This window comes from Artibeus jamaicensis, unplaced genomic scaffold (genome assembly GCF_021234435.1).
Source record: "Artibeus jamaicensis isolate MK-2021 breed Jamaican fruit bat unplaced genomic scaffold, CSHL_Jam_final contig_467, whole genome shotgun sequence".
NCBI lineage: Eukaryota > Metazoa > Chordata > Mammalia > Chiroptera > Phyllostomidae > Artibeus > Artibeus jamaicensis.
The window spans coordinates 672,322-695,653 of NW_026521845.1; the positions used below are offsets into that span (position 1 = coordinate 672,322).

General features: G+C 52.8%; 1 protein-coding gene across 5 annotated transcripts in view; it reads left to right on the forward strand.

The window, feature by feature from the left end:
• The window catches only part of SIPA1L2 (signal induced proliferation associated 1 like 2), a 186,136-nt gene that overhangs the window by 45,643 nt on the left and 117,161 nt on the right, over positions 1-23,332 (forward strand). The window contains exon 2 of one of the 5 annotated variants that reach the window (XM_053667307.1): positions 20,564-20,818. The exons of the other annotated variants lie outside the window; for them this stretch is intronic. The gene's annotated coding sequence lies outside the window, so the exon portion shown is untranslated. The remainder of the gene's footprint in view (positions 1-20,563; positions 20,819-23,332) is intronic. 5 annotated transcript variants of the gene reach the window in all.

Here is a 23,332-nt window from a genome sequence, read left to right on the forward strand (position 1 = left end):
GTTGTTTTAAAGAGTGACGCCATGGAGAGATCGTGCACTTGAGTCCACACCCGCGCTGTGTGACTTGCTGGGTCACTTCGGGTGGCTGACCGGTCCCTTCTTCCAGGGGGCGGGAAGGGCGGTTTTAAGGCACGTGTGCGTTTAGAAATAACATGTGACGTGTGTGACCGAGCCCTGGGGCGCGGTTAGTGCTGCGCCGGGCGCGGACTCGCGGTATCACGTGGGGCTGCTGTGGTTTCGCGGAGGTTATTGCCGAAATCCACATCGTGGTGCGTGCACTTGGGGTTGTGGTCTCGCACCCCTTGACACTGAAAAATTACTGAGAGTCCCAGAGAGCTGCTGATCATGTGGCTTGTCTCTACTGATAATTATGATATTAGAGTCAACATTGAGGGGTTAAAAACTATTCATTTGTTTAAAATGGCTACAACCCTTTACACTGTTTTAAATAACATCCTCTAGGAGAATCACTGTTTCCCACCCCGACCCCCCAAAGATGAGTGCAGGGAGTAACATCTTGCATTTGTACAGATCTCTTCTCGTTGGTTCAAGAGAGTGCAACTCAGTTCTCATGTCTTTCGTCCTGTGACATGTCACTCACCCTCCGGAGAGGAGAGGAATGGGGCAGTAATGTCTCAGCTTCCTTGTGAAAGTGGCTTTGCCCTGCTGGACCCCCCGGAAGGATCTCAGGAGCCCCCAGCCCTCTCCTCACATGCGCACACACTTTGAAAACTGCTGACCACGATCTGTCTGCAGTCTGACCCGTCTCTCTCTTCTCTGGTAGGACTTGCTCCTGGTCCTGGGAGTGGGACCTGCCGCCCTCCCCCAGGTAGTCAGTCACCCTCGCCCAGGTCAGTGCTTGGGCTTTTGATTGAGTCCCGTTAATGGGTTTTTCTTTAAAGTTTGTTTCTGTTCCCCTTGGCTTAAGGTTTGAATGGTTCGGTTTCTTCACTCCCCACGGCAAACGTGGGTGAGCGGTGCTTCGACTCTGCGATTTCTGGAGTTGGGAGTGGCGGGCATTGCTAGCAGGCCCCGTGTGTGTCCCTTCCTCTGCTTGGGCGGTGCAGTAAAAACTGTTTTGGACATTGGTACGTGGGCGCCCCAGGATTAGAGGGCCGCGTGTGAGTGTAGTGGCGGGAAAAGGGCCGCCCGGAGCGCTGGCCTGGCGGAGGAGTGTGGCTCGGCGGCTGTGCCTGCACCAGGAGGCCGCCGTGAGCGCTGGCACGAGGACGCTTGCCGCCACCCTTCATGGTGCTTTCTGCTGCTCTGATACTCAAATCCACAGGAGGCAGGTCAACAAGAGAAAAGGACCAAATTTAACTATGCATGCGCATGTGGGAGCCCGGCCTGTGTGAGGGGGAAAGGGCATTCGGAGCTGAGGCTGAGGGAGGCACCTTGTGGAGCCGGGGGAGGAAGGCTGCAGCAGCGGGAAGAGCAGGTGTTCAGTAATTAGTGTTTTCTCTGCCCTGTGCCCAGGTCACGAGTGTTACTTCTGGTGATAGCTCTTACTCTGGGCAAGGCTCCTAGTTTACATTCTTCTGGGCAGTTAGGAGGAGGCAGGCATTTCCCTTGAGCCCACAGGGTCTCGGTTGTCTTTGGCTTAAAATGATCCAAACGCCACAGAGGGTGGCTCACTTCAGACCTTGCACAAGGAAGGCGATGGACAGCATGGGGCAGAGGAGGCCAGGGCTCTGGCGGGGCCCGGGGTCACCGTGGGTACCTCCCCCAGACGTGGGACAATGAATGGCACAGCTGGCTGCTCCCTGACTGTGTGTGCTCACAGCCGCTGCACTTTCTGTACCAGTAGGAAGTATGCTTTTTTAAAAACCAAAACCCAAAATGGGATTGTTTAACACATACTGATTTGCGAGTTGCTTTTTTCCCCACTTACCTATGTAGTGTAGAGATCTTTCCATTGTCAACATTTAGGTAGTTCCTACCTATTCTTTTTAATCTATATATATACATATATATATATATATATATATATATGTATATATATATTTAAAGATTTTGTTTATCTATTTTTAGAGAGAGGGGAAGGGAGGGAGAAAGAGAGGGAGAGAAACATCAGTGTGTAGTTGCCTCTCACGCGCCCCTACTGGGGACCTGGCCTGCAACCCAGGCATGTGCCCTGACTGGGAATCGAACTAGCGACTGTTTGGTTCACAGGCTGGTACTCAGTCCACTGAGCCACACCAGCCAGGGCTGAAATATTGTTTTTAATTGTGTGGATGTACTCTGTTTAATCCCTATGGAAGTGCATATAGGTGCTTGTCAGCATTTGGCTCTTTCTTATTAACCAAATGTCCGTGTGTAGACTTACATAACTGTCAACTGAACTTTAGGTGGAAATGAATGACAAAGATTCAGTGAAGGGTCTTAGGATTTGTACATCGGAAACATGAAGATGAATGGAGTTTTCCCAGATAGGTGGTCCATTATGTTGCATTGCCGTGTACTTCAGCCTTGTGATTTCTGAGAATAATCCTTAACTCCTTAGACATTTACCGGAAAGGTGCCATTTAAAAGTCTGGAACGTCTCGTTTCTCCTGCTCTGCTCTCAACATGACCTTCAACTCTCTACTACCTTTTTGAAATCAAAATAAATATTGGCAGGGGTGTAGGTTTCTTACAGTCCTGTCCTTTTTCCTTTTTGGCCAATTTCATCAGGCTAAGGGAATTCTAGGACTTGAAGGAACCTGGGGGGGGGTTGCATAATTTATCTCCATTTACTTAAAACGCTCTCAGACTGACACATTCCTCATTGTCCTGCCCAAGTCTCTGAAGAAACATTCGTGTTACTAGATCCGTCTGCTTGGGACAGCGCCGGGGTGGGAGCCCTTGGCTTCCTGCTGACCGCAGCAGGGAGCCGTCTGTTCAGACTATGGCTGAACCTGTGCTTGACCCTTAACTTGGGAGTGTGGACACTGGGGCACGCACTGGCCTGCACAGAAAACACCGAGGGGACCTCACATTGGTTCTCCGTGGTTTTTTGCTGCTTGTCCTCATGGAGTTTGAAGTGGGTCAGCAGAAACATTTTGCAGACAGTGTTTGAAACATTTCATTTCGTATCCCATTATCAGGAAGATTCAGAAAGGTTAGCTACCTCAGGCAAATGATCTGGAAACCTGCAGACCTCGGGGGAGGGCGCATGCGCTCCCCTGTGCAGTGCGTCACAGTGCGTCCTGGAGGGCGGTTTAGTTCCGTGTATAATTAATGAGCCATTCCTCGTAAGTGGCCACTGTGTTAAGTGCCCAGGGAAACAAAATGACTAAAATGTGGCCCTTCCCTATCAAGAGTATATGCTCTACCGGGGAAGAAAGAGTATGTGCAAACAGTTCTAATAAAGATTCGATTGCTATCATCATCAGGTGTAGGGGATGTTCATGAGCTGAGGTGACCGTGGGCCTGTGACCTGCGGGATACACGTTGTAGGCCTCAGTGCACACGCTTGAGTGTACGAAGGAGCCTGTGTAGACGTGTACCTTTCGGTGTCTTTATCAGATCAAAAACTGTTCACAGAAAGATAATCTGGTGGATTTGCACATGGTCGCACAGGTGCGGGAACTTGGTGAGGCCCCGAGGGCACAGGGCAGGCTGAGCAAATCCCAAAGCATGAGCCCCTGTCTCTTCCTGTGCCTCGGGTTCCACGGCCTTCCCCCAGCCCTGGGGAGCACCTACCCCGCCCCTGAAGCTGTCACTTGAAGAAAGTAGGACTTGACCTTTAATTTGACAGGCCCTGCACTCTGCTTTTTGGTGGACTGAGTCTTGTTGGTGAGACTCAAAAAGTTGAGTCTGCTTTGCACCTGGAATTGTTTTTCTGAATGGACGTGGTAAGGTGCACTTTCTTGGTAACTAGCAGTTCCTTCCTTTTCCCTCGCTTTCTTCCGATTTCTGTTCTTACCACTAAGGTTCTGTCTAGTTGCATAAATGACCTGTACTCTAGGTTTGTTATATTATCAGTCATTTTTCCCAGAATGTAACCGATCAGCCTCATCACACAAGAGTGACTCTATGATTGATTGGTCTTGTCTGTAATATTTTTGCAGACAAAAATATTTGTCTCTTCTTCCCAATAGTTACCATTGCACATTATGGCAGCAGCATTTGCTTATGATTTACTATGTGGTACGTATGTTAATGCTTCACCTGTTTACACTTGGCAACAGATCTTTGAAGTAGGTATTGCTAGCCACGTTTTTAAAAGAAGGAAGCTGAGGCCCAGGGAAGGTCAATGATTTGCTCAGGGCCGCGTATTTACGGACCCTAGGGAGGTGGGGCTTTGACTCACCTGTGCGTTCGGGGCAGGTGACCGCAGGAGAGGACTAGGCCGTCCGGGTGGCCTTGTCTAACCGAGATGTCGGGGTGGGATCTTACTTTCTGCAGGCAGAGATGACAGGAACCAAAAAGAAGAGTTTGCACAATTATATTGATATCATCATATATCCTATTGATCACTCATAAAGATACACATACTGCTATTGTACAAGACCAGACAGAACCCTAACGAAACTTGAAGAATGTGTATGAATATGAAACAATCTTGTATGTTCTGATACTCACAGGAATGTTGAATGAACACCCTCTTCGTGGCCAATGCCCCACTTAAAGCACTGAGCCCCTCAAACACACTTGGCCTTGAGTGTCATAGACTCGGAATCTTTTCCTGATTAGCTGACTCTTCAACTTAAGCAGATTCTTAGTTTAAATGGTGATGCTGCACAGCCTGGGAAGGGTGAGTGTGACTGACGGGAGTCGGTACATCCTGAATTGTCATACAAAATGTGCGAGATACGAGGCCAAACTCTGCACGCCTTCCGCAGCGTTTTTATTTGCAAGACATCCCAGTACCGCATCGCCAAGGTGGGGCTCTGTGTATTGCCCCACCTTCCGCAGCCACTGCCCACCCAGCTCCTGGGCCTGAGAGCCGGAAGGCTTTCCACAAAGCACATTGTAATTTTGTAACTGAAGTCTCAGCACGCCTGTGTTCTTTCCTTTGTTTGTTTGTTTTATGAAACATTTCTCCGGAGGGGACATCAGTGGAAGACTGCATAAAGGAAGCATTCAAGGAGGAACAATGGGCAGTGTAAAGATTGTGATTCTGAAGCAAAGTAACTGTTTTTCCTTGATAAAAGCACTTGGCTTGGAAATGAGCTGCGTGTCTGGTAGATGCCGAGGTGGAACCATCCCGTTTTGAAAGCCACTCCAAACCCCTTCTGCCATCCAGGAGGTGTTGGGGTCTCGGGCCACTGGGTCCCCTTCACACTGTGAGGCACAGTGGAAAGGAAGGCACGGCAGTCTCCCAGAATGTTTACCTAGAGAGAGAAGGGAGAGTCTGCGTGTGCAGTGCGTGGTGCTGGGTTTTATGTGTGATTATCTCAGAGGGAATGGGACAGGTGTCCGAGATCAGATTCTTTGCCTCTGTCCTCTGCTCGGCGTCGTGGTGATTCTCACCGGTGGCCGTGAGTGCCTTCTGTTCCAAGGCTGTTGGAAGCCCTCGGCAGGTGCTCTGTCTTCCCTGCCCGGCAGGCGCAGGCGGTCCCAGGACGGGGGTGCCCACGGGCCTGTCTGGGCCAGGGCTACACTCCGCCGGGGGAAGCCAGTTCTAGGCAAATCCAGTGCCCCGCTGGCTCCCATGTATTTACAAACAAAATAAAACAACAGTGAAACCATCTGGCAAATGGACTCAGTGGCGACAGGATGATTTAGTGACAGGAACTCAGAAGACCCTTCCTTGTACAGCGCAGTCCGCACTGTCAGATTGTTAGCTTGAGGCAGCCTTGGGCATTTGCTCTGTCTTCCAGGTACCACGGTTGTGATGCTGGAAGTCAGTGAAGTGAGGCTTATAATAACAGAGCTGTTTGTTTCCTTCTGATGTTGTCTGAAACATCAACCGAAGTCTGTAAGACACTGTAGTTGCTTCTCCCGTCTCAGCTTTGTCCTTGACCCCACAATAAAAATCCAAGGTAGAATTCTTTTAGACATATATGAAAGAAAGACAAATGATAAAATTGGGGATTAAAGAGTATTACAGTTTAGGTTTTAATTCTTCACATCCTTATGATCTTATGCACCTTGAGCTGTGTTCTGTCTAGCGGTGGTTCCCAGGACAGCGGCCCGTCCGGGGCAGGCTCGGCCCCGGGGCTCACCCAGACTCCACCAAGTTTTGTCGCGTGCCTCTCCGCCTGGGCGGTGGGCCTGACTTGGCCTGACCACCTCTGTGGTTGTGAGCGGTGGTTCTCAGCACCAGCTACCCATCGAAACCATTCGAGAAGCTGTTCCAAAATAGCAGTGCCTAATATTTAAAAACTGAATTGGAAACTGCATTTCTGACATCTGTATTTTTAAACACTTTCCCAGCTGGGCATGACAGGCAGTGAAGGCTGAGAAGTCTGCCTCAGTGTAAGGAAGTGCGAGAGGGCTACCTTCTGTCATTACGGTGTAACCGTCACCTCAGTTACAGTGTGAGCGTCACCTCTGAGTCTGGAAAGTGGCAGTGAGCGCTGCAGACGCCGTGGCTCCGGCCCCTCCTGCCCCTCTCCCCTTTCGAGTGTGGGCTGTCAGGTTTGCTGGGTGGTCAGACAAGGTGAGGGACCAGCTGGGGGACCGGGATGAGCCCAGGGAGAGAAGCCACTGCGGGGCCTGGGCCCAGCCTCCCATCATTCCCATGTCTGTTGTTCGGTGGCGGCGTAGTACTCAGGAGTTACGTGACCAGCCTCCCTGACTGTGCTATTTTTAGCCACTCACCCACACAATGGGTTTAGAAAAGGCTAACCTCTGGAAGCTGCTGGGCTTTGTCTGAGTGAAGAGTAGGCTCTCTGGCCTCAAAGTTGAGGCGTGGAGGGTTTTTTGTTTCTTCCTTAGAAAGCGGCTGCCCAGCTTGAAAACACAGTGTCTTGGCAGTGTGACAGGTGGTGCCCATGTCCCCGCAGCTCTCTGCGATGCCCCGGCTCTCCAGACATGTCGCTTCGCGGGGGCTTGTTGGGCTGTTAATTTTTATTCTGTCTCCTTTTCCTTTTAAAATATGCTAAACTATGCATAGTTAGTGGTGCTGGGGGGAAAAGTGAACCTGCGAAGCATGTTTTGATTCTTGAATCTCTGCCCTGTGTCTAAAAAGATGCGTTCTACTTCGTCGAGGGCCCCTCCAGGTCCGGGTCTGCTGCACTGAGCAGGTCCAGCCAGTACTGATTATTTTAACTCCTCGTGAGAGCTTCCCAGGCTGCCGTCCATTCTGAGAAATAAGCGCCCGTCCACGTCCACGGGCAGGCAGAAACAAGAGGTGCCCGTAGTTGCAATGGCCAAACAGTCTCTCGTTGTGAACCGATGAGATGCCTCAGTGTGCCCCCCGAGCAGGCTGGATGTTATTTATGACTCTTTCCTTCCTTCGCTGTGTCTCCCTGCATCGAAGTGCAGGGACGGGCTGCCTGTTGGAATTTCTGCCCCATAGGGGCAGGGGCTTTGCCTTTCTCCCGTCCGTGTCTTCATAGAGCTCACTCCCACTCGGACTTCAGCTGGACAGTCAGCCCAGGGAGGATTTTCTCCAGCACTGCTCAGGGACAGGACAGGCTCTAGGCTTCCCCCGGGACTCCTTTCTCTTGGCATCACAGATCGCTGCTCCTCCTTGGCCCTGAAGTGTGCTGCTGGGGTCCGGTCACTCCTTCAGGACAGCCCCAACCTGGCTCGTCGGGGGCGCGTGCGTGTTCCCTGCCTCCCTTCCCTTCTCGCTGTCTCTCTAGGGCCCACACCCTTCTCCCCTCTTTGGGGAATGTGGCTGATCTGGGCAGCTAATCCGAGCTCCTGCCAGAGTTGTTCTCTCAGAGTCTCTTACAGAAGCTGGGGCAGAGGGGCCCTCCAGGCAGTGAGCACCCCCGCCCCCTTCTCTCCAGCCCTGAAGGGGCTTAGAATTTCCAAAGCTGCACAGCAAGAGCCACTCACCTGAGCAGCCTTCGGAGAGGCACCCATTTCCAGGCCCACTTCACGGGCTGCCCTGGGCTCCCTTTTCCTCCTGCCCCTAGGTAAAGGTGGAGGCTTGTGAATGGAATTACCTTCCCGGTCATTCTGATGCAGCCGTCTGTGCGGGGCTCCTGAGGGTTTGGGAACTAGAGCTTCGTGGTGTAGATGAGACTTGCAAAGCTCAGTGATAATAAGTAACTTGCCCAGGGCCACACTTAAGACCTGTCTGTCAAGATGAAAGATAGTTCCTCTATCCACTAATATATCGAATACGCAGAGGTCTCAGACGTGACCAGAAGATTCGTTGAGCTTTGTATTCGGACACTCTCTTTCCTGTTACTGGAGACTGTGTGTGTGTGTGCCCGTGACGGGGAGGCGGCTGGGGCGAGGACCAAACGCACAAGTGACGAATAAGAGGCCCAGTCCCCATTCTTGGATGCTGAAAGAAGACTGTCACGTGCGTTAGTTCTTCCCTGGTCTTGGTCTCCTGTCAGTGCTGAGTGGGTGCTTTGGGCACCTCTGCACGCTGATGGGCTCCTTAGCCAGTTTCCTTCACAACGCAGGTACGTGACAGGGACCTCTCAGGGGCTGGCGAGTGAGTACTTACATCTGACAGATAGTGATGCGAGGCCGGGAAGAGAGTCCAGTCGGAGGGGGCGGAGGCCCAGGGACCTGTATTAGTTCACTGACTTTATCTCACTGACATGGAGATTGGGGTCTATCTCGGGGGGGACGGTACCTGGAACTGACTGACCCTTTGGTACATGTGAACAAGTGCGGAACAGTCACAACATGCTTGGTGCTTGGCGGATGCTCAATATGTAATGAATGAGAGCGTAATGCTCTCAAAAGCCTCCTTTTATCTCTGTGAAAATACTAGCTTGGGATTCTGAGTTTAAAAGTTTTAGCTGAAATTCACTGCACGTGTCTTGTTTACTTTTTTCCCTCGTAAATATCTGGGTTCTAGAATTCAGTAGTTTTAGCTGGGTAATGTACATGTCTTACTGTCCAAGCTTTGCATTTTGTTGTTTTTCCAGGAGTGGTAGCTCATATGATGGGTCCCTCTGAGAGGTTGTATCCACTTAGCTTACATTTCTGGCTGCGTCGTGGGCCACCGTCAGGGAGGCCGCTGCTGTGGGGGTGGCCACGGCCGCGAGTGTCCTGCAGGCAGGAGGCCTCCGGCCAGGGCCTGGGCCGTCCTGGCCCCCAGGGCCGCCCCTCCTGCCCACATCTGTCAGACACAGTCAGGGGCTCGGGAGGTTTTCCTGCCGAGCAGGCTGACCAATGAGCAGCAACCCCCTTTCCAGGAAGACCGAGCCATTGCCAGACACCTGCCTGTCTCTGAGGGACTGCACACTTGCCAAGGGATCTGTAAGAACTCGCTGACCTGGTAGGCGGGAAACTCGAAAGAGAAGACTCTGAATTAAATATGATATTCCCAGGGGTTCTCTGAAAGACCCGTGGGACACATGATTGACAGGGAACAGTGGCTTCTTCCAAAATTATTATTTGGTTAAATAACTGACTAATGACCTAATAACAGATTTGTTACCGACCGCTTGGTTTGGGATGTGGTCTAGGGCAGGACGTAGTTACGGGAGTCTGTCCTACTGGTCTGATGGATAGGAAAATGCAGTGGTGGTTACAGTGGTGCCACCGTCGTCACGGGGAGGACATTTATTTCATTTCATTTTCTAACTCAAACTAGGTTTCTTTGCTGGGAATACAGAACTGGCCAAGGGTTAAATGATTCTGTTCTTAGCTACCTCTTTTGTGAGCCGTGGAAGCCCCGCGTTCTGTGTGTCCTCGAGATGGCAGGTGAGGCAGGGAGAAAAGGTGGGGACGGGCTGGGGGGACCAACAGGAAGGGAATCGGTTCCAGGCAGATCTGCCGACGGCGAGTAAATGTTACCCGCCCTGGGTCACGGAGCCTTCCTGCCTTCCCCTGGTGAGCAGACAGAGTCAGCTCACACCTGCATTGAAGTGGCCGCTGTGGGAGCAGCGGAGCTGTTTCCTGATGGTGCATTCGGCCCTGCCTGGGGGAGACTGCCAGGGGGTGGGAGATGCCAGGCCAGCTCGGTGAAGCGAGTCACCCGAGTTCTCATTTCCCAGTGCGTGCAGAAGCTTTGTCTACACTACATGACGGTCTACTAAGTGTGCGAGTGTGTTGTGTCCAAAACGTGTGTGCCTTGATTAAAAATCATTGTTGCTAAAATGGGAGCCGTCGTCTGCACCTTCAGTGACTCGTAATCTTATTGCTGGGGGAGCGTCTCAGCCTCAGTGTGTAAAAAACAGCAGTGTCTGCAAAACACAATGGAACAAAGTTTGCCTCTAATACACGTACATCTTCATTTATTGATACATTGGTGGATGTTTATGTTTGCTTTCAAAGGCTTCTTTGTGTAAGGACGGTATCCCCATTAAAGTATTTACTCCATGTAAAATAATTGGGTAGAAAGAAGGAAATAAAAGTCACCCCAAGTGCCAAAACTCAAAGAAAATACTCAGTAACACTTTGGGAGAACTTCATCTTTTTTCTATGAATAGGTACGTCTGGCTGTGTTATATAGTTGTGGACATTCTCTGTGTATTTTTTGGTGTGCTTTTTGTTAAACTGTTACACTTTTGCACATCTCATTATTTCCTTGTAAAACAGCAGTTTTGGGCTCGAACGTTGAATGCATTTATCTTACAGACGCCGACCCAGTTCTTCTCAGGAGCACAGACCCGGCCACAGAGGGGTCGCAACTCCTAGCCAGGCTGTGCCAGGTGCGGTGCGCTGAACGCTCTGTGTGTGTGAGATTGAGCTGGAGGTGTGTGAGTGTGTAGTACTCGCCCATGTTGAACCTGCCCCTTCTGTGTGAGGGTGTGGGAAAAAGCGTGTGTTCAGTGAGGTGTCCCCTGAGAGAGCTCTGCACGGGGAGAAGAGCGGACTCGGCCTGGCGGCTGTGCAGCGCTGGACGCTCAGAAGCCTGCTGCCTGGGTTGCTGGGAGAAGTCAGGCTCTCCCCTACCTCGCGTGCTGGAGATCACCCTCCCGCTAGTGGGGTGAGGAGTCTAGGGTGGGGCATGAACACAGCAAGTGCATTTCACATCACAGTAGCCTCAGGCTGGTTTTTGCAAATTAAATTTTGCAGATTTGCCTCAGCCGCGCCAAGGCGTTAATAATTTAGTACCAGTGAAGCTGAACTATTTTGAGTCTTGCTCAGTAAATTGTTCTCCATTTGGTACAAGTGAATGATAGTTTGGCATTCAAAAAAGATTGTTTTTTTCAGGGCACTAAGGTGGGTCCATCTCTGAGACCTGTAATTGCATTAACCGAGCTTGCTAACCTGAGTGTGTAACAAGAATGTCTGCCTAGTCATTTACAGAAATAAACACAGCCAGCGTGGGAACCTGGACGCTGATCTCTTCTCAGCCCCACGGGCTCTGTCTGGAGTCAGCAGGGTCAGAGGGTGGCTTGTGTGCAGTCGGTGGAGCAGGGAGATGAGCGACGGGGACAGTCGTCGGATTCGGGCCAGGACGACGTCGGAGGAGACCCTCCAGTGGCCAAGGGTCCTCCTCCCTGGATGCCGACATGTGCACCAGGAGCCTTTTTCTCCACATCCCCATTTTCTGACCAAAACTTTCTTTAGTTTTGTTGCCATTAATGAGGATGCAGTCACCTCTTGCAAACCCAGAGGCTCCTTCAAGTTCCCATCTGATTTCTAAGCCTCCCCCCCCCCCCGGGAAGACTGTTAGATGGACCCTGGGTAGGTGCCCCTCCTGGGGGGGTTCTGTTTGCACAACACTGTCACCTTGTCCATTAGGGCCGCTTCTTTGTTTTGGCTCATTATCTATCCCAACAGTGCTTTGTGGGTGTGAATGTAATAATTCGTTCACAAATATTCCACCTAAATGTTTAAATGTATGACTTACCTCCCAAGTGGCCATGTGGCAGCCGCTGTCCTGTCAGCTCAGGGTGTGGGGCCTGTGGACCTCCAGCTCCGGGTCGGCTGGCGGTAGTGTTTCATTTGGCTGACGCTATTCTTCCGAACTGTCCCTGGGCCAGGGCCTCAAGAGGCAGGGTGGGAGGAGACAAAACTGAACAGACTACTCTGGTCCCTGGAGAGAGACAAGCCAGTGCAGAAGTGGTGGGGACATTGGGTGCTGTCCGCCGGAACACCTGGGAGAACAGTGCCCTGGCTTCCCCGGGGAGGGAGACAGAGGGAAGGTGTTGGGGCAATACCACGATCCATAGTTCCTGGGGCCTGGTGAGCAGGGGCTCAGTGGAAGACTGCGGGAGGGTAGTAGGAGTCACCCCTTCGCGGGGCTGAGGATGCTGTGGGCCCGGGGAGGAAGGGGCCGCCGTGTGAGGGAGCCCCGTCCGTTGCTGTACACCCGTGGCTGCCCCACCCTTCACATTCAATAGTGACACCAGTACCTACGTCACAGGGCATCTCACATAGCACGTTGGTTGGCCAAAAAGTTCGTTCAGTTTGCCCATTAAAAAAACCCACATTTTTCACCCTGGCTGGCGTAGCTCAGTGGATTGAGCACCCAGAGTATCGAGGTTCGATTCCCAGTCAGGGTATATGCCTGGGTTGCTGGCCAGTTCCCGGCAGGGGACACATAAGAGGCAGCCACACATTGACGTTTCTCTCCCACTCTTTCTCCTTCCCTTCCCCTCTCTCGAAAAATAAACAAAGAAAATACTTTTTTAAAAGCCCACATTTTCGTTTCCACCAATAACTTTATTGATTTGGATAGTTTGAGTATTTCAGGCTGTCTCCTGAATGAAATAACGTTGATTGTTCCCAGTTAATGTCTCGGTTCGATCGCTGTCAACTTCAGCTGGTCCACCTGACTGTCCAGTGAGAAATGTCAGTCACAACACGAAGCTTCGCAAACCACCTTCGACACATTTGATCGGTCACAGCGCCTTGTCCGTACACTGCACAAATCTTTGTTTGCATTTCAGTTACGTTTTTACCTTTCTTGAAATAATAGAGCATAGTGTGCTAAAAATGTTGCATATTTTCTTCTGTCTTCAGTATTAAACTGTCTATACAAAAATTCACCAATTTTTATGTTTTTAATTTTAATTTAATTAATTTATTTTTAGACGGAAGGACTGGGAACCTGACCTTTTGGTTCACAGGCCAGTGCCTGATCCCCTGAGCCACACCAGCCAGGGCTATAAGTGGTTTTTTTTAAGCATGCTGATATGGCAGCTGTCGTAATACAATCTTAACAGAATTGTTTCGAATGAAGTTGAAGACAACTAAGCACTACTACAGCCATCTCACAGGGAAAAAACACTGACGTTCTGGCCACCCAGTGGAGTGCTCCCCGGAGGCCAGGCCCACGCAGGCACTCAGCGTCACATCCTCCTGCCCTCGCTGCGCGCCTCCTCCTGTCTGTGTGACAGAAATGACACCAGTGCAGGAGGCAGCGCCGCTGCCATGGACTGGACAGGGACCGTGCCCTGCCGGCCTCCCACCTCCTTCCGTGCCGGGGTGCGAGCTGCCCCTTTAGCACGTGTCCCTCGTCTGTGACTGTGGAGGACAGTGGGGTTCACCTGCCCTGGCGAGGGGTCTTCACCCCCTGGCTCGCTGCCGTGCGGGCTGGGGTCCCTCTCCGTCCTTCTGATTTCCTGCAGCCTGTACTCACTGGGGTTTTGGTGTCTGGGCCCGCAAAACTGAGTGAGATGGAATAAACTTTTTAAAGAAGTATACTTTACCTCTTTCTGGGTAAGTTTTCTTATCTGTTATTTTGCAGACTGTAAGTGTGACCCTGGCATTCCGTAGCCTGCACCCCCCCAGGTCTGCTGTTTCAGACTCCCCGTAGGAGAGGGGGAGAGGCCTTGTTGTACAGAGCCAGGTTCCATGTCTCAGGTGACATGGAAAACAGCTCCCGGTGACACACTTCTTCGGAGCTTGTCTGGCCTCTGTTGTCGGCTTTTCCTGGACCACAGACTTGTGGGCTGGGTCTCTCCAGGTCTGAGTGAGGTCTGTGCGCCATGACCAGCTGCCTCTGCGTTCCGGCCGGCGTGGGAGCACCTTTACAGAGTTCACGTTCACTGCTGTACTGAACTTGTCCTTCAAGGGAGGGAAGAACAGAGAACCACTGGAATTCAGTATTGCTTTTCAAGTTTCTTTTTTTTTTTTTTAGTTTTTTATTTATTTATCTTTAGAGGGGAAGGAGAGAGGGAGAGAAACATCAATGTATGGTTGCCTCTAGTGCATCCCCTGCAGGGAACTGGCCTGCAGGGAACCTGCCTGCAACCCAGGCATGTGCCCTGACTGGGAATCGAACCGTGATCCTCTGGTTCACAGGCCCGTGCTCAATCCACTGAGCTACACCAGCCAGGGCTTCAATATTGCTTTTCAAAAACGTAAATGAGATGAATTATTCGGGTATCTTTGCTTAAGCAGCAGCATCTGTAGCAGCAGCAACAAGAAACCTGGGGCTCCAACAAATGAAATGCATGCTGGGGAAATCGGGGCTGCTGGCTGCCAGCACAACGCCAAGGCTGGAAGCTCAGCTTAGTTCCGTTCATTCCTGTTAGTGTTTAGAATGGGTAGTGGCAGGAGCTTCAGCGATAGCCAAGTCTTGGAGCAGCCCAGGGGACCCTGACTTCTTGAGGCAGGTGTTGCAGAGGGTAGGCTCATGCCGTCTTCAGCTCTGATGGCGTCTCTGAGGAACCCTGCACTAGCCCTTCAGGGTGTCACCAAGCGTAGGTGCACCTTGAATGCTGACAGTCTTCTGGGCTCACTTTGGCTTGCCTTTGCCCTCAGAATGCTGTTTAAGGACACTGTTGCAGTGTCCAGGTAGCTAGGGAAGCAACGTTTTAGTTAGGACCCCTTGAGTTCCTACCCCCTGGTGGATGGGTCAGTCCCCCCAACAGGTCCATTTTTCTATTATGGAGCAGTCACAGAATGTTTGGTTAGGGGGCTTTTTGCGATTTCCAGGACTGAGAATGTAAACTCGTCCACCCCCTGCTGTTCTTGTTGTCCTTTTAATCTGCATTTACAAAGAGCAGAGTGGGCAGGTTGGCTCTTTTTTGTTTTCTGTGAAGCTGGTGTCCTGGTCCAGACCTTTAGCATTACTTATGCTGATTATTGGATTGCACTTGGCAGCTGGGGGCTCTGTTGGGGCTGAAAAAGCCGGATGAGGTGTGTCTGGTTGCCTGGATCTGGTGGCATCTCACTGAAGTGAGCCTACGTGTGGCCGGGCAGGTTTAGGCTCTGCAGCTGCTGGCCTTTGGTTCCAGTCCACGCTGTCTTCAGTCAGGAGCCCTGATGAGAAGCAAGCCTGGCCGTGCTCACCGTGACGGGTGACAGGTCGGACGGGGCCTTGCGGTCCAGTCCCCGGATGTTTCTCCCTGGACGTTTCTCCACGGACAGCCTCGTCCCCACCCAGGCCCCACTGTGGGGACAGGGTGCCCGAACTGCAAGGCGGTCACGTGGCGCTGGGTGGCTCCCAGTGAAACTGCTGCCACGAGAGTGGTGGGGCCGCAGGTTTTCGGGTGTTTGCGCCACATCTGGTGTCAAAGTAAAAGCCTCTGCCAGGACTGACTAATTACTGTCCATGAATTTGTAAGCTCAGTTTGCGGTTTGACATCATTTGCTTTTACTCCACAGGGACTTATTGGAAGGAAAGAAGCCAAACGCTTCCTAGAGAAAACAGGGACATTTGATTTTGCTAATTACAGACACATCTGTGTGGTGTGCAGACGCTCACTTGCTCAGGCTTTCATTGTTGGGAATTATTTCCTTATTGTTATTTTAATAAAAATAGTTGAGCCTTTTTAGTCTGCTAGATGAAATTAAGCCGACAGACCCCGCGGGACGCCTGGGAGCCGCGGCCAGCTCCCCAGTGGCAGCTGCAGGGCCCGGCGCACGGCAGACACGCGGGCGCGGATCTCGTCGCTGGGAGGAAAGCAGCCCCACGTGCGCCGTCGTGTCAAGATCAGTGTGCCTCACAAAAATAGTGCAGGCGGCTTAAATAAGAATTGTTTCAGTCTCATCAGAACAGCGCACCCGGAGTCTCTGCGGCTCCCAGGACAAAGAAAGGAGACTATTTTTAGGGCGGCCTTGTGGAAAGAGTCTGCCTATTGAAGGCTGTGGTATCTCAGAGGCCGGATTAAAGTAAGTTCGTTAAAAATAGAAGTTTAAATGTAAATATTTACTTCAGACCCTTCCTTGGCGCACAGCCACTTGCCCCAACCCTGCCCCGCACTCCCCTCGTCGCCGGTGGACGGCTTCGTCCCGGCACCAAAGCTCTGGGGCGCTTGCCGCCGACGTGCCGTATCACGTGTCCAAGCTCTTCCCATTCTCGGTCTTCCCTCCAGTGACCGCACATAAGTCATTTTAGGTCTTGTTAGCATCTGTCTCGAAGAGGCACAAAGAGGAGATGGAGGTGGAACTTTAGAATAGAATGCCTGTTCTGGTCCTTAGCGGTCATTCTGTGGGAAAAAGAGCTCTTTCCTTAGAGGTGAAATGGAGCCCCATGCGGTGGGAGGGTGTGCATGTGAACCGCACCTGCGTGGGTAGATGGTAAGCTGCCTGCAGTCAGGGCCCGTGCGCGACGCGACTTCCGCCACGCACCGTGCACAGCCCTGCTGGTTAGTGCATGTGCAGCGTGGCGGTTTCCAGCCGGTGTGCTGCAAGAGGCATTAAAGCACGCAGTGCCTGACTATTTCTTTAGTCCCCCCCATAGTTAAAAAATGACAACAGCCAACACATTAGCCGTCGCTGTGAGTGAATCAAAATTATACCTATTTTTTGTCAGATCAGCAGAAAACAACACTTTTTGGTGTACTGCAGAATTTCAGTAATTGGTTTGTGTGTGCCGTGAGACCAGAGAGATTGAAAACCTCTGGCGTGATGCATGCTCCAGTGAAAGTGAACAGGGTCACGGAAGTTTGACTTTGTTCTCACTTGGACGAGCTGCGTCGTCAGAGCTCTCACGGAGGGTCCCGCCAGCTCCACCGAGACTGGACCTCTGCACGCCAGTCTGGGAGCTCACCCCCTGGGAGCCGAGGCAGAGCGGAGGCTGATTCCTAAAACGGGCTTTACAGTAGGAGAGGGTTTGAATGCACACCTTTTGTAAGGGGAGGGACGCGCTGAGTAGACACCCAGAGCGGAGAGAGTATGAACGCTGGGGGCCGTGGCACAGCTCCTGTCGGAACCCTGGCCTGGCCAGTTCCCACGTCGAGCTGGCCTGAGACAGGGCTGGCACCATGGTGCCGGTAACTGGTGTTACCTACAGGAGTGCGGCCCTGATGCACAGGCTCAGTGGGTGGGGCGTCATCCCTGGGGGGTGAAGGTTGCTGGTTTGATTCCCCATCAGGGCGCATGCCTAGATGTCGGGCTCCATCCCCAGTAGGGAGCGTGTACAAGAGGCTACTGATGGATATTTCTCTCCCTCTCTTCCCCTTTCTAAAATAAATATATAGATGATAGATAGATAGATAGATAGATAGATAGATAGATAGATAGATAGGAGTGCATTCTCCTGTTCCTTTTCCCCACCTCTGGACTTGCTGTGACAATGCATTCAGATCCCTTCACTGGTTACCTGGTGTGTGTCAGACACCAGTTCTGAGTTGGTGAGACCATGAGCCCCATGGTGTCAGCTGCACACCCAAGAGTCGGGAAAAGCATGATGCTCTGCAAATACACAGTAAGCACATGGTTGTCATTGATGTTATTAACAAACGCTCACATCAAACCACTGCTTTCTCTTGCTTAGGCACTGGGCTTAATACTTCACGTAAATGAACCCCTCTCTGACTTAAAAACCTGTTCTCCAGACGAAGTTCCTTGGCCTGGTTTTCGGCTCTCGCCCTTCAGCCTGAAAAACCAGTCTCTCCAGCTTTTGCTTTTGCCGTTCGCTGTTCGCTTCACCGCGAATCTCTGGCTCCAGTCCCACCCCTGTGTCCCTGGTCTGCCATCAGGCCCTGCGCAGCCGGCAGCGCGACGCCCCTTCTCTCTCCGTTCTTGGGGACACTCCTCACATCTCAGGGCCCCCACCCGCTCCTGAGCTTTTCTGCTTCCTCTGGGTTCCCACAGCCCTTGCCTCGAGCTCTGCTCGTCCACCAGTGCCGCCCGGCTCCCTTTCTTTCCGTTTGGACCTTTTCTAGGGCCTGCTCACAGCTCATCCTTAGGTAGTTGCCGCCCCCCCCCCCCCCCCCCTACAGCTTGGAGAGTCACCTCTGCTGGGCCCACACCCAGGGCTCCTTCCAGTCTTGGGAGGTAAACTTGCAAGGAACCTTAAATTATGTAGGGTTTCAGATCGAGCCTTTTCATCTCACAGATGGGGAACGAACTGGTTCGGGTCCTAGTGAAGGGAACGAGAGGAGGAGTTAATATTGTACTTGTTTTTGGAGTGACTGTTAGATCCCAAACCCTTGTGTGGGGTTGTCTCACTTGACCTTCCCCATCCCACCGTGCCCTTGGCTTCCCTTCGAGACGGGGAAGCGGGCCCAGGACGCCCCGTGGTGGGGGCGGCCACCCAGCCAGCGGGGGGGCGCCAGACTGGATTCTCATACAGGCGTCTTTACTCCGAAGTCCTTGCCCTTTTCACTTCCTCGCCTGTCTCTCGGGCCACCGTTCCGTTTGGTGGTTCTTAGCTACACTGGCTGTGTTACACAGGTGCCCGGAGGGTTGATTTAGCAACACCTCTTCTACCTTGCCCCTTTTAATTCTACTTAAAATATCCTTGAATATTTTAAATGACGTTTTGGAAACAGGGTTTTCGTGCTGGTGGAGGGACGGAGGAGAGTTTCCCAGCCCTGGGTCCTCTTGTCTGTCTGGGAGGATGGGGGCGGGTGGCGGGCCTGGGGCTGGGGGAGCGGGACGGGGTGTCCGCTGCCTTGAGCAGGCCTGGCCTGGCTTCTGCTGCTCCCGACTTGGGCCCAAGCGTCAGGAGCAGTGGCTGCAGTTACTAATGCTCAGAAAGACATAATCAGCTGTTTTTCCAGCTGTTTTCCTGATTTGTGTGATGCTGCTTAACCGCTTTTCTGGTGGAAAGTTGCTGCCGCCGTCAGGGCCGTTTCTTGCCTGGATGGGGGCGTCGCGCAGCCCCTTGAGATCGGCGGTCCCGCTGGCTTGAGTCAAAGCTGTCCTTTCATTGTGATTCCTCCACTGGTTTGAAAATACGGAAGGTAAAAACACCCCCACCGTGGCCTAGTAATTAAGTCTGACTTATGGATGGCTGAATAAGAATGTTCATATTTAAAGTACTGAGAAATGTAAATATTTGACGTGATATAATGTGACCATACATTCTTCACTAGATCGCGATTATTAAACCTTCTGTTGGGCTCTGAGACAGATGGTCTTTTGAGTAATGAACACTCCTTTCAGTACGGCAAGATGCCATTTGGTACAGTGATGAAGTGACATTATTAATCAATTTTTTATGCAACAAAAAAAATCTTAAGTGAGAGAGGGTGGGCGCAGATCAGAAAAACCCTGAACTCCATCTCACGGAGAGCGGGCGGGGGCAGTGCCTTTGAGGCGTTGCAGCAGCCGCCCTCCGCCTCTGCCCCTGCCCCAGTTACCAGGTCAGAGTGCGTTTGCCCTCGGCCCTTCCCCTGTGTGTGCCTAGGCCTCGCCGGGGCTGAGGGGCCGCCTTCTTCCTGTTGGTCACTGTCATTTACGGCAGCAGTCCTGTGCTGACTGAGGGACCTCGAGAAGCAAAAATGATCATGATCTTGATCGTGAAAATGACCAAGAAACACTATTGATCATTGCTTTTGTAGGTTTAACCTTGAAATGTATGTTGAGTTAGTGGATTTTCAGTTAAAAAAGTAAGGTTAGCCGTCCCTTTCGTGTTTGTGCCTCTCCCTCCCTCCTTTGGACCCCCAGGACTTTAGACGCAGAGTGGGCCTTGCTGATTTGTGGTCATTGGGAATGAAGTTTCCCGCTGGAGGCGCTGCCCGGGTGACGGGGGCGCCCATCAGACGCCTCGTCTGTCATAGTCACGTGTGGTTTTTAAATTCTTCCTGCGGCGTCTCTTACCAACCTGGCTTCTCTGGTAGTTCTCAGTGACCCCTGCTAAGTGCTCGTACTCCGATGTGGTCGGGTTTTATCTTACGGACTTTTCCCCAAATGAATCTCTCCATTTGGGAATAATTGGAAAAAGACATCGGGGGGGGTGAAAAGCAGGTTAAAGGGGATGGCGGCGTGAGCCAGGAATGGCCTGCGGCGGAGCCTTCGGAGAGAGGAGGGGAGTCTGAGGCGAGCAGGGGTGTGAGGTGTGGCGGGCAGGCTGGAAATGGGGGGTGCTCTTGTCTGGTCTGATGGGATGATCAGGTGTGGCTACAGTGATTTCTGGCTCAGGGGCCTGGAGCCCGTGGAGGGGAGGGCGCTGGTACGGCAGGTGCAGTGAGGTCCAGGCCCTGTGCTTTGTGTTCAGGTTGCAGGTGGTGCCCAGTGAGAGCAGATGTCTTCTGTCGCCCATGCTCCTTCCTGAAGAGCCCGCTTCAGTCAGTTTCCTCGAGGATCTTCAGATTCTGTCCTTTGTCGCTCTGACCTCATGCTGGCCTCTTGGGGTCCCCAGAGGTTCCTGCTCCTTGATGTGGTTCCCTTCTTCTCCGCCCTGTGTTTTCTTCCCCAGGTCCTGCCCCAACTGGGTCCGCCCTCCTCTCCAGCCTTGGCATATGCTGCGCTTGCCTTCAGTCCTGCCCTGGAGGATCTCACCTCACCTGCCCTGGAGGATCCTGGCAGGATCTCACCACCAGGACCGGCCTGGAAGGCCAGCTGATGTGTCCCCACTGCCCCGGTCAGGGAGCTGGGACCCTGAGGGGTTGTGTGCAGTCCCCCAGCACCAGACTGGGAGGCCTTCTGTGTGCTGCTGCCCACCCTGCAGGAGGTGTGCTGGGTTTGTTGACATAATAACGTGAATGAAGTGTATTTACCGAGCTGAGCGTTGTTCTGGGTCATAGAAGACAAACCTTTGGTCCTCTGTGAGTCTCCGTAGTGTGGGAGTGGAACCGCCAGCAGTGCAGGTGTTCATACCGACTGCAAACCAGGGATGGGGCATGGGGGGCGGGGGGCGAGGAGGAGGTGAACGGGGTACTTTGCAGTCCCTGTGACTGTTCCCCGGGATGAGGCTGGCCCTTCCCTTGTGTCTGATCTTCATTCCGAACCTTCGCCTGGGAGCTGCTCCCGGGGCCGCCTCGGAGGCCAGGGGCAAACTGCCCTGCTCCGAGTCCGTGTGTGCAGCCCCCGCCGGAACGCTGGGGCTTTGGTGTGGGCAGGGTGAGCGTGGTGGTGTGTGTGCCCCCGTTCGCTCCCCTCCTGCTCGAGTCACGCCTGCGGAGGGCAGTTGTCTGTCACACACGGATGATGTCATTCCTGCCGTAGAAAGCTGGCTTCCTGCTTGCTCTTGGGATTAGACAGTCAGAGGAGTGGGGGTCACTCTGGGGGTGCCAGTGTGTGCCAGCCTGGTCAGCTACTCCGCCTTCCCACAGGCAGGCAAAGCAGCCCCTCGAGCCAGCGGCCCGAGTCTTTGTCACGGCTGCCACCGCTTCACAGGTGAGGATCTCCCAGACCTTACTTAGATTTGGGAGAAAACTGCAGGAAGACCGAGGAGTTTGGAAGCAAGATGTCCATTGTCTCAGGAGCTCTGTAGAGGGACGGGGGTAGCTGAGGCTGGTGCTGGTTCCTTCCCCGTCGTTCCAGTTCGGGGTTTGTGTTTATCATCACTCCGCTCTGCCCCTCCCCACCACAGAAACCAGGATTCTGTCCCCAGGGACTTCCCAGTTGTCACACCACACCACCTGGCCCCGAGGGCCAGCGGCGAGGGCTGTGATTCCATATCCTGAGGCCACCGAGCCAGCACCTGGCGAGGGAGCCTCCTGCTTCCCTGGGGACACTGGTCTGTTGGTTGCTTATTCCACTGTATGTCCTACACGTCAAAATCTGGTTTCTTTGGGGGGCGGGGAGGGCACAACTTTGTTAGCTTGTGTGTTTATTTAAAATGTTTCTTATCCGAAGACATGAATTCACCGTGGTCCAAAAGCACATTCAGGGAACTGTTTTCCCCCTGCCCTGTGCCCGCCACCCACCTCCCCTCCTCACAGCCTCTCCTGCTTCTGTGCACCTGTTGGAGGGGTGCAGCGTGTATTCACGCAGGTATAGATGCCGGGTTTGGTCCTAAAACAGTAGCGCGAGCTCAACACTGAGCGTCCCTGAATGGACTAGGAAGGGTTCTGACTTCTTGACATGAAAAGCAAGCGGATTTGGAAGAGGCATTTGTTGACCGTTCTGCACCCCTGACTGGGCCCGGCCCGGGAGACTGGGAGCGCCTTGCCAGGTGGGCGCACCCTCCTTCAAGGAGGACAGTGGCGCTCCAGGAAAAAACAACCAGACCCCCTCAGGTTCAGAGAAGCTTTCTTGACTAGCCTGAATTTTTATTCTAGTTTTCTTCCTTTCCTTGGAAACCAATTATCTGAAGGAAAGTTCCAGACCGTTTTCTTCTCCTGCCCCTGTTCCTCCCATCCCATGTCCTCCTGGGCCTGCCGCTCACGCACCCTCTGACAGGCCAGCTGGCCACGGTGTGTTGGCGAAAACTCGTCACTTTATCTTAGATGGTCTTTCCTCGTTACCCGACTCGTTACAACTAGACTCTGAGTGGGAGGACAGACACCCCATCTTCCACTCTTCTCCCCGCCACGTTTGAAGGCGGGGTGATCTCAGGGTAGGCAGCTGTCCGTCAGCAGGCCATTTCTGAAGGGCTGGTGTTTGAGTTCTGGCCTCGTGTCTGTCCTGTCCCGGGGATGGCTCTTCCTGGGTCGCCATCGGGACCCTCCGTGTTTGACGTCTCTAGTCCCCACGCCCGTACTTTGCTTCCTCTTCCTGAATTCTGTGTGTGTGCCCCCGTTGCATTCTGCCCTCCACTCAGCTACACCCACATTCATTTGTTCAATGAGTAGTGCAGATCCTTGTGATGTTTTTGTGTGTCCACTTGGCCCGGCTGTGACGTCCTGTTACCGACCCAAGCACCCCAGTCTCCGTGTGACTGAGCGGGACGTGCTTCTCCTGCCAGCTGCCTGGAAGTAAAGCAGGGGATCTGCCAGGGCCTCGCCCAATCGGAGGAAAGGTTCGAGGAGCAGAACTGAAGCTTCCGGAAGGAGGGGTTCTGCCGGTGGACAGCAGCCTCGGTTTTCGTCTGACGGTTTCCAGCCTGTCCCGTGGGTCTCAGTTACAGTTGCCGCAGTTGTGTGAACCCAGGCTCACCCTCTTCCTCCCTGCCCTTCACCTCTCCCACCCCTCCCTGCCACCTGCACACTCGCACACACTCGCACACGTGCACACTCATGCACAGACACACACACACACCCTCTCTACTGGTTCTGTTTCCCTGGTAGACGCCTGAGTGACT